The sequence below is a fragment of the Diabrotica virgifera genome, chromosome 5 (genome assembly GCF_917563875.1).
Source record: "Diabrotica virgifera virgifera chromosome 5, PGI_DIABVI_V3a".
NCBI classification, from domain to species: Eukaryota; Metazoa; Arthropoda; class Insecta; order Coleoptera; family Chrysomelidae; genus Diabrotica; species Diabrotica virgifera.
Window position 1 is genome coordinate 252,060,506 of NC_065447.1, and position 10,917 is coordinate 252,071,422.

Consider the following 10,917-nt stretch of genomic DNA (forward strand, 5'->3'; position numbering starts at 1 on the left):
TTTTGGTTGATCATATTGGCCTTCAACGGTAATCTATAAATATTATATTATACTAATACGTCTACTAAAGAGTTCTAAAAACATCTGTTTTTTATATAAAAGCAGACTAAAAATCTAAAAATTAAAGGAATAACGCAGAAAACACAAAAATCGTTGATATAACTTAATTAACCTATGAAATGCCATTAGTGTAAAAATTTCTTAACGGTGAAGTAAACTTGCCTGAAGTTGGACCAATTACAAACCAGCATTACGGCGCTGTAAATTTGAATTACTCCTAATTTAAAAACAGGGTATAGCAAAATATGAATGACGGTTAATAGATTTAATTTTTAAAAATACTATTTTGTGATACTGTTTGATATATTATAAAAATAAAGTTTAATTCAAATATCTGTTTATATTATTTAATAATGGGGAATTCATAGTTGTATTTGCCATTTTAAGAAGAAAAAACTTTGTAGACTTATCAATAAAAACGATAATGTAATAATAGGACTTTTCAACGCTTGTCATATGTGGTATATCCACAGAGAACGGCAGTTCTCACCAGTGGCGCACAACACCCCTACAAGCGACACTATATATACACGAAATTTTCGATTTTCTAAACCTGACTGAATTGAAAATTGGGCCAAATCCCATCTTAAAGTATAGGAAAAGACTCATCCATCCATATGTTACATCTCCATTTTGGTACAAGGATGTGGATTTTACGGCCCTTCCCATTTAGAGTCTGTTTTTCGTTCTCATCCCCAAAACTCCCAAAAATTTCAAAAACTTAAGTTCGACCTTTGCGGCTTCTGATAGCACAGATCATTACCTTTCCAACGCATGTTTAATTTTGAAAATCGGTTATACCATTCAAAAGTTACCGAGCTCAGAATTAGAACTCAATTTTTATTTAAAAAGGGGGAAAATGTTTGTGGATGTATGTATGTATGTGGAAAAGTTACACCGATCTGAATTTTTTTCTGTGTTTCAAGAGGGTGTGAGGGCCGATTCAGAACCGGTGTAATTTTTGACTTCTGACTACCCGTAAGCCAGCTACAGGGCTAGCGTAGATACAAAATGGCAAATTTTTTGGGCGATATATCTTAGGGTCAAGGAGAGACAGGAAAATCGCAAATACACCACATCAATAGGGTTGAGTTAAGCTTTAAAATGGTGCCTAAGCGATCAAGCTCAGACATACACACGGCTCAGTATAGCCGAAAAATTGAAAAACTAAACTTTGAAAATTTTGGTTTTTCGACAATTACTCAAAATTTCAACCTACGAATTGCGCCAATAACTGAGCGTTTGTAGAAGGACTCTAGGCGAATCTAACGTTGTTTACCTCATATCCGGGAAAATTCGAAATTTTAAGTTATACGCTTCATAAGTATGATCAAATCTATTTCCTATGGGGAAAAACGGTTTTTCAAGCTCAATAATTTCTGTAACAGCTTTAGTTTTCATACTTGACCTCAGATGCATCAGATACTATACTTGTCAATACGTTTCAAACTCATGTTTAGTGATCAAAATCGGTTAAGCCGTTTAGAAGTTATTAAGCTACAAAAGTATAATCCAATTAACGATTATTCCCGAAATGGTTTATGTAGTTGTAGTGGTTACGACGCTAAATTTGATCTGCAACGGGCAATCCGAGTTCATTTACCGGCCATCCCAATATTTTTATTCAATCTATTTCGACTAGAAAAAAAATCTAGTGTACATTCGATGGACACTAGATCATTTGGGAGATAATGCGACAAAGGTGACCATTTATAAAGCTTAACGTGTAATCGAGAAAAATTGCATTCAACTTCATACATTTAATTTGTATGTAACTCGAAAAACTCCTGATACAAGAATAGAAAACCGCTGAACGCCGTAAAAATGAGTGGCGCATACAATATTCCAGCTACAAAAGATCTGATATGAAAATTACGTGGCGCGAAAATGTATTTTCATTTTGATGCAAAACAAAATTCTAGTTTTATTTTAAAAGATTTTTTCATAATATTTGCTAAATTTGAAGTAAACGCGCCACAAAAGAGTTTCAAAATTCAAACTGTATCAAATTTACTCTTTTGTGGCGCGTTGACTTCAAATTTAGCAAATATTATGGAAAAATCTTTTAAAATAAAACTAGAATTTTTTTTGCATCAAAATGAAAATACATTTTCGCGCCACGTAATTTTCATATCAGATCTTTTGTACCTGGAATATTGTATGCGCCACTCATTTTTACGGCGTTTAGCGGTTTTTTATTATTGTTAATATTAGGTTCGTTCCAAGACGACACATTTGTACGATCCCTTGAACCGCCACGAAATCGATTGGACTGTTTTAATGCGCAGAATCGCCCTTGAACGGTTTTCTTTCGATCTCGATCCGATTACCGGTACGTAACCCTCTTGGAACGAATTCGTGTACCATTTCAAGTTCGAGTTGCGCCTGAGCCATTTTCAGTGCGAGTACCACTGTACCACTAGTAGTTTGCTAGATGGTTATGGTTAAAAATTAATATTTCTAATGTCCACTTTACATCAACAATAAATTGAATAAGAAATTGACAAAGTTATTCAATACCAAATTTGACGAGTACAAAATGTATGGTTTGTAAAAAAAGTGAAATAATTTGATGAAATAGAACAATTGGATATGTTTTATTTTGTCAATTTTCTTTTTATTCACGGCAAAATTGGATGTAGAATTGTGTTTTGTATAAGCCAAATTTGACCTTAAATAACTTTGTCAATTTCTTGTTCAATTTATTGTTGATGTAAAGTGGACTTAACATGTTCATTAACATCACTTCAGCTTCAAAACCTTCCCCAGAATCGATATCTGACATTAAATCGTTGTCTTCTATGAAAAAAGAAAATAATAAATTATCCATTTTTATAAGATTAATTTGAAAAAAAAAAAGAATTAATAATTATTTAAACGGAAATCAAGATTCACAGGTACTAATAGCGTAAATTGTGGATTATTCTATTATTGAATCATCAGCTGATCTCATAGCAGTGACCAGTAAAAATAAAAACAATCCTAACTGCGCAAGTCAGTACAAATAGTTTCTGCTTGAAGGCATGTATCAAAAGGGCCGTTCAGTTACCGATTTCGAAGCGGTACATGGATCGCTTGGAACAACACGGTGTACGATACCAATCATCGTTCATGTTCGCTTGGAACGCATTTTTTATAATGCGCATGACGAGGGCAGTACGAAGGACGGTTTTCATGTCACTTGGAACGCGCCTATTATATACGGATTATGCGACATGACAGAAGCTCGAAACAAATGAGAAGCGTTGATAAGCCCTATGATGACTGTTTGATGATGAATGCAACAAAGATGGAATTCCTAAGGAGAAACTGCAGAGTAACAAGAAGTGATAGAATAAATAACATAGAGATTAAAAAAATAATGGGAATAGGACTCAGTTATAACAGTATATTGACTTAGTGGAAAAACTATATAGAACAAAAGTTGCTTAGAATTAGTCAGTTTATCCAGTTCCGGACTTATTTTGAACGTATGACTTTTCACCCTTAAGAAAACCTGGGTTTAATTAATTAAACTAATTACCAGATTATCGAACATAAGAGATTAATCTGGTACGGACGTGGACATGTCAGAAGAGCAGACCAAAATCGATGGATAAATAAAATAACAGAGTGGAGCCTGATAGTAATAAAAGTAAGAGAATCATAATACCCCAAAGATCTTTCAGAGATGAAGTGGACGAAGCAATGCCCGCATAACAATTTCATGTTCTTAGTAGATTCATAGAACATACTTTTCAGAAAAAGTATATACTGAGAATATGCGTAATTACCATTGCGAATGTGCAGAGCACATACTGAGTATATACTACATTACAGTACTTAAACGTTCTATGTATATACTTAGAATGTACTACCGCACTTCTTTTCAGTATATACCAAGAATGTTCTTTTTAGAACATTCCAAGAACGTGCTATAAACCTTCCATGTGTATACTTAGAACATACTACCGCACATCTTTTTAGTTTATACCAAGAAGGTACTTTTTAGAATATTCCAAGGAAGTGCTATAAACCTTCTATTTATATACTTAGAACGTACCTACTACCGCACATCTTTGAATGGGAAGAATATATATTTTTAAGAATATTCTAAGAAAGTGCTATATTGCTTAGAAGTATGTTTTCAGCATCACCTAATCTCATCTTAGGTTCTACTGGTTCTACCAAATACTTATTATATTTACATATTTTAATTGCAAATGAGAATGTAGTTAGTACCTACATTCTACAATATTACTTAAAAAGTAAGTACATATTTATAAATTTTAGTTATTTATATAAATCATTATATATTTAGCTAAACTAAACTGCATAAGTAACTAAAATTTATATAATACTTATATGTACTTACCCATTTAATGAGTTACCAAAATAGATTATATTTTATGTATTTTGAAGCACGGCAAACAAAATAAAGATATTACAATAAAGCTATTGTATGTATGTTCTTTAGTCCTAGTACTACATCATTCGTCTTCATCCTCAACACTACATAGATCCATAGATGATACAAATAATGAAATAATGCCTGTTTTCTTTTTCATATTTTACGGTTTTTTCCTATCCCTGATCCATTCAGGTAAGAAATGGTCAGATGGGGGATATGAATGTATGAATATTGTGGAATGTGGAATAACATCGGTGGTCAGTGTTGCCAAACGGAGAGAAATTTCCCTTTTTGCGGGAATTTTCAACATAAAAGGTGATAAAGGGAAAAAGTTAACTCAAAAGGTAACTTATCCATTCCAAATTGTAAAATATTAAGAAAAAATCAAAATATTTGAAAATAATTAAACATATCTTCTCAGATTTTGTAAACAGGAGGAAAGTTTTTTATAAAAGTGGGAATTTTTAAGGTAAGTTGACGGATAAAGCTTACTCGACGGTTGGCAACGCCAAAGCCTTTGGTTGTGCAGTTTGGCACGTTTTGGTTCTGCGAAATGGTAAATTTTGAATTGAATGTACCTAAATTCAAATTCCAAGGATATAAAAATACTCATGATTCATGATAAACTCGAAATGGTAAAGTCATTTCAATTATGAAAACGAATTTTTAATAGTATCTATGTAAACGTTAATTAATGTTTAAACTTTTTTACCATACAACAATTTTGAAATGAAATTCGTCTAATACTACCTACATACATAAATTTTATTAATTATTCTAAAATATAACGAAGTTGTGTGTGTGTGTGTGTGTTTGAGCATTATTGGCTTCGGAGTCAATGTCCATTCGCCATCCTACCTTTTTGGGATTATTTGTATTATTTATGCGGAAGCTCCAAAGGAGTGCTTCCTGCTTTCTACTGATTTGTTCAGGTATGTATCCAATCACAATCCTGCTCCAATTTTACAAAGAACTATTTTATATACCTATATCTAATTTTCAACGATTTTTGTTTTTATTTGGAATTATTTCTTTTCATTTTGATTTTTTTTTTTATCATTTTTTTATGTATTTTTTTTTTATTTATTTATTTTTTTTTTTATTTTTTTTTATATATATATATATTTTTTTTGATATATTTTTTTTTATTTTTCATTGTCTTTTTCAATATAATTTGGGATATTAGACTAGGACACAATTTGACGCTCAGGGGTCGATCAGAGCATTTAGACGAGACAGGTGGACCTCGGATAGGCGTAGGGCTTAACACGAAAGGAAAAAAAAACATAGGTTATAAACTTAATCTAATACATAAAATATGTTTGTACAAAATTTGATAAACATTGAAATCTTCTGCTCTTAATAGTTGAGTTAGGTTATATGGTCTGGTGATTTTGGGTATTTTGGCCATTTCTTCATTTAATAATTTAACCTCGTTTATTATTCTAGAACAGCCTAGGATCATGTGCTCCGCTGTACCTTCTTCTCCACATGAACAATTAGGAGAATCACTCAATTTTATTTTATATTTGTACTGGGGAGTTAAAACATGGTTGAACCTTAACCTGCACAAAACAGAGAAAAACCGCTTGCCTCCCGACAGTCTTGAGAACCAAGACTGGCCAGGAGGCTTGGTAACTATGTTTTTATAAAATTTTCCCTTTGGACTGTTACTATACATTTCTCTCCATTCGGCTAGTATTATGGGTTTTACGTGGCAGGCAATTTCACTGTGGGGACATTTATAACTTAAAAGCTCTCCAGTTCTACTTCCTTTCTTAGCATCTTCGTCCACTTCTTCATTCTCTTTTATTCCACAATGTCCTTTAATCCAAACTAATGATACATTGATTTTTTTTGTTTGTAATTCTTGAAGTTTAATAATTATAGTAGTCAAAATATAATTACTACTGACTTGGTGGATATTTTTTATTTTCATAATAGCACTTTTACTATCAGAACAAATTGCAAATGATTCTGCTGTAATTTTCATATTACTTATATACAGGAGAGCTTCTAATATGGCTATTAATTCTGCAGTATATATTGTAAGCTTTTCATTTAATTTAAAGGATTTTTTATGATTTTTATGTGGATCAAATATAGCGCAACCTACTTTCTTGTTGTTCTTTGATGCATCCGTGAATATATATTGACATCTGGGAAGATACTTTTCTAAATCCTCCTCAAATATGTATTGTCTAATCCTTGGGTGAAATTTTGAATAGTCTTGGAGAAAAACACAGTTAATTGGATGGATGTTATAAATATTTATGCTATATAATGGATCTATATCTGAAGAGTATATTTCTTCTATTACGTTATTTATTACATAATATGACTCAGTAATAGTTAAACTTTTTTTCAACTTCCAATAACTATGGGTAAGATCCGATGTAAACAGTATATTGATTTTTTGGACTAAGTTGCTATTTTTAGAACTTAATTTAGCTATAAAATTGGAAGCTAAAATCTTTCGGCGATATTTTAGTGGAGTTTCTGCTACTTCGGCAAATAAGCAATCAATTGGTGTACTTTTTAAAGACCCTAGGCATAGCCTTAGACACTTATTTACTACGTGATCTATTTTTTCTAGTTGACTTTTGGAAGCTTGGTCATAGAAGAAACTACCATAATCCAGTATTGACCTAATGTAGGATTTGTACAAAAGGATTGCTACGTTTGGATCTGATCCCCATTTTGTTCCACACACTGACCGTAATATGTTAATTCCTTTTTCAGTTTTCTTGATTAAATAATCTATGTGGTTTTTCCATGTCATTTTTTTATCCAGATACATTCCTAGGTATTTTACAGATGCCCGTACACTATACTTTGTTGTATCCAATGTTATTTCTGTTGGAATGTGTTTTCTTTTCCTCGTAAAAATGCAGACTTCTGTTTTTTTCCTGGAAATTTTTAGGCCATTTTCATTGCACCATTTATTAAGGTTCTTATAGGCTATATTTAATTTTTTGCACCCTTCTTCAATATACTGGCATGGGGAATATATACAAATGTCATCGGCAAATTGTAGTATAGAAACGGTCTCACTACATTTAATTTTACTTTCCAGATCTGCTGTATATATTAAGTATAGTACAGGGCTTAGTATACTTCCTTGTGGTAACCCAATATTGGTCGTTTTAGGTCCCAATGTTTCATCATTTATATTTATTGACACTGACCTATCGGAATATAGTAATCTTATACGTGAGGTCAAAGATTGGGAGATTCCCATTTTTTCCATTTTTTCATAGAGAATGTCTAATATGACGTTATCATATGCTGATTCTATGTCTACGAAAATTGCTGGAACGGAGTTGTTATTAGTAAAGGCGATATTTATATCACTTACTAGGTTGCCGATATTTTCAATAGTTGAGCATCCTCTTCTGAAGCCAAACTGTAATTTAGGTAATTTTTTATTATTTTCGAGCCAATGAACTAGTCTGACTTTGATCATTCTTTCTACAGTTTTTAATACACAAGAAGCTAGAGAAATTGCTCTATATGACTCTGGATCTTCCGCATCTCTATTTGGTTTCAGAATTGGGATTGCTTTATATTCCTTCCAGCTTGTTGGAAATTCTGCCCGATTCCATATTGAGTTAATTATGTTGCGAAAAATTTCAATACTTGATTCTGACAAACTAGCGAGCATTTTATAATAAATGTTATCAACTCCAGGTGCTGTGTTATTGTTTGTTTTAAGGCTTTGTTTTATTTCCATACTTGAAAATTCACTATCTATATCATCCGTGCTCAGTGAAATAGTCGGCCGAATATTTGTTTCCACCCAACTTGGAGCAATTTTATTAAAGAATGTTTCTACCCACTCACCTATTTGGATCCTATTTCTTGGGGGATTAAATGTATTTTTTATTTTCTTTATATACTTCCATATATCTTTTATTGGTGTGTTTCTGTTAAGTTGTTTGCAAAAATCTTGCCAAGAATCTTTTTTGCTTTGTAATATTATTTTTTTGGCGACTGCTACTGAATTTTTATATTTTAAATAGTTAGTTAAATTTGACTGCCTTTTATAAAGCAAAAAAGCTTCTTGTTGACATTTAATAGCATTTGCACATCTCTGATTCCACCAAACTTTGCTAAATTCTGATTTGATCTCTGTTCTCTTCTGTGGGATTGCTAGTTTTGTAGCATGATTTATTGACTCTATAAAACTTTTATATGACCTTTCGTTATTACTTCCATCTAATTGTTCATCTACTATCTGAGAGAAAAAAGACCAGTCAGCTTTATTTAAATTAACTTGGTTTTTACACTTAAAGGATAATTTAGTAGTATTAAAATGTGTTTCAATTAGAACAGGAAAATGATTGGAAGTACCTAATGGTGTAATATCAGTTTTCCAATCACAATTTAAAGTTATATCTCTAGAGCATATTGTAATATCTATAGCAGATTTGTTATTACTTCCAAATCTAGGTATTAATGTTTCGCTTCCTGTATTTAAATAATTTAAGTTACACTCCTCTATAGCACCGAGAAGACTTGAACCCGCTATGTCTGAATAACTATTTCCCCATGCAGTATGATGACAATTGAAATCTCCTCCTACCAAAAATGGCTTTTCTAAGCTATCAAAAAAGGTAACCCAATCTGTTTCTCTAATGTTTAGTTTTGGTTTGGCATATATAGAGTATAGATGGATTTTTATATTTTTATTTATTGAAACTGATACCGACACACATTCGACATCCTTTATCGGAGTAAATTTTGGCTTAGGAAAAAAGGTAAAGTATTTTCTTAATAAGATTGCAACTCCTCCAAAATTGTCATTACGGTCCTGTCTAAATATATTAAAATTATTAACAAAAAAATGTGAAGATTTCTTTAACCAAGTTTCCGAAAGCAAAACTACATTAATTTTATTGTCGAAAATGTATTTTTCAAAGTGACCTTTATTACACAAAATTGATCTAGCATTCCATTGCAGTATATTTAAGTTACTCATAGTCAGATAAAATTTGCGTTATACTGTCTTTTATGTTTTCAATAAGTGTACTATTTTTAATTTCTACATTTGAAAAAGTTAAAATATCTTTGATAAGGTTTAATAATGATTCGCAAGTTTTTATCTGTTTATTTACCGTGTTAGAGTCATCACAACCATTATTATAATTTGGTATATTTTTAAACTTATTGAAAACAGGTTCTGTTAAAGTTTTTGGATTTGAAATTATTTCTTTACGTTTTTCGAATGTTTCATCGATCTCTGGGGACATAGCTAACCTCCTTCTTTTTAAAGTAACAGTATAACGGTTAGAATTTGTGTTATTTTTTGCTACACTTGAAAAACTTGTTTCATGCTTAGAAGACGCCTCGGCGTATGATAGGTTTTCATATACCATAGTTCTTTTTATATTCTTCTGTCTAATAAATTCTGAACAATTTTTTTTATCAGTAGCGCAATGCTTTTCTTTACAATAAATGCATATTGGTTCATTTTTTTGGCAGCTTTCTGCCTTATGATCTTCTCCACAGTTTTTACAACGTTCTTTTGATCTACATTGCAGACTGACGTGCCCAAATCTTAAACAATTCAGGCACTGAATTATTCTTGGCACGTATTTTTCGACATCATACACCATTTTTTCTATTATTACCTTTGTGGGTAAAAGTTGACCTCTAAATGTAACTATAATAGTAGTTGTTGGAACAATTTCATTTTGGTCATTTTTACGTGAAATTCTTTTTACGTGACTTACTTCAAAATTGTTGCCCAATTTCGGTTTAATAATTTCTTTTAATTCCTGTTCCGATAATTCTAAGTCTATTTGTCTTACGACCCCCCTTACATGTGTAAAAAACATTGGGATGTATGTATCGTATTTATCTTTTAAGGTCTGTGCTGTTAATAATTTATTTGCGCTTGTATAAGAAGTTAATTCGACCTTTATTTTATTAGCTCCTATTATTGATATGTTAGCTATGTCCTGTTTAATTTCTGGAACAGAATTAATAATCAGTCTAGAGGTAGCTACCCTATGGAGATTCCCTATTCTCCCTGTTTTACTTTGAACATAAACAAAAAATGGAGCATTATCTTTAGAAGAATATTGATTAATATTTTTAATGACCGTATTTACGTCTACATTTTTCCCGGAAACATTATCAGAATCATTAACAGTACTTATCTGTGAATTGGGATTTTGGAATCCTCTAAATTCCTCCACTGGAGAAGCTGGAAGATCCGGCACTGGCGAAGCTGGATGATCCGGACGGGACACATCCATTGCACACTCTAACTCATCTTTATCGGGGGGTTGTCCACCCCCGCTATTAACGCTCATGATTTAAAAACCACTTAGATTTCACTTTTTTAATATCGATATGTGTACTTTAATATGAATAACTAGTTTTTTAATTACGAGGTGAAAACACCGATTTCTTTAATTAGATTTTAAGTATCGCACGTCTTATCAATTTGAGGAACCGAA